General features: G+C 40.0%; 1 protein-coding gene across 1 annotated transcript in view; it reads left to right on the top strand.

Annotated features, from left to right (window-relative positions):
* The window catches only part of tsc1b (TSC complex subunit 1b), a 31,391-nt gene that overhangs the window by 4,683 nt on the left and 25,652 nt on the right, over positions 1-1,056 (top strand). The gene's annotated exons all lie outside the window — the stretch shown is intronic.

Below are 1,056 nucleotides of genomic sequence, written 5' to 3' on the forward strand. Positions count from 1 at the left end.
CTCATCCTCTCCTTCCAAACGTGTCGGAGAACCTGCTAGGGCTATGTATTGGTTACTATTCAATATATTGCGATATATTGTGATACCGTAAGAACGGTGGTGTTGCTGCAATTTGTTTTGCTATCTAGCGGTTGGAGGTTTAAATATAAAAATCAGTAGCATTTTTGAGAAGCGATACAATATCACAAAAAAATTGTTTTAGATTTTGTTATACCCCTAGAACCTGTGGTTGCTGCGAAAACGCTCTCATTTAGTCAGCAGATAACTGCAGTATTTCAACATGACTCATTGAGCTTATTTCATTCTAGCATAAGAAATGGGCAACACAGTATCAGAATTTTGCTTCGTATCTGATCACTGCCTAATTTTGTGCATTGAGCTGGACAGACTCACTGAGAATGACTTGTCAGTCACAAGGTAGCCACACCCTAAAGCATGCCCTGCTTTATCGTCTGTTTTACTCTAAATGAACCATAATTTACACCATGGACATCATAATGTATGGCAGGGACTTGAAACTAGCGACTGAGACCTTAAACTCATTAAGAATCTTTACTTTACTGAGCTAAAAAATCAAGTGAGAAGTTGGGTCATTTCTCCATAAGACTGTATGGTTTCAGTGTGTTATTGCTGCCAATGGATCTGTCCCCTGCTGGCCATTACATAAAATGCAGGTTTAAGACACTTCTGCTTTACAAGCTTTACTTAACAGACCTGGAAGCTCTGTCCATTATATATACTGTCAATGGTTGGCACATTTCTGTATATCTTGACTCGATTACAAAAAATGATCGAGGAATTTCCTCTGCCTTGAAGCCTCGTTTAAGTAAGGGATAATCGGCCGTGTGTAACGTTACTGTCGGCCAGTTGAACAGCGAACATCCTGATGTGATACAAAGTATCAGTAAGTTTAGAGGGGAAGTGTACTTCTTGCAGCTTGCAGAGGATAAGGCACTGAAGGACTGAAGAACTACACTCAGTGTTGCAATAAATTGTAAACAGAGGCTTTGACTGCGTTCCCGTTGCTATGGTTACTCATTTTAGAGACAGGCTGAT

The sequence above is a fragment of the Morone saxatilis genome, unplaced genomic scaffold, assembly GCF_004916995.1.
Source record: "Morone saxatilis isolate NCDOM2014 unplaced genomic scaffold, NCSU_SB_2.0 Contig21, whole genome shotgun sequence".
In the NCBI taxonomy this organism is placed as follows: Eukaryota; Metazoa; Chordata; class Actinopteri; family Moronidae; genus Morone; species Morone saxatilis.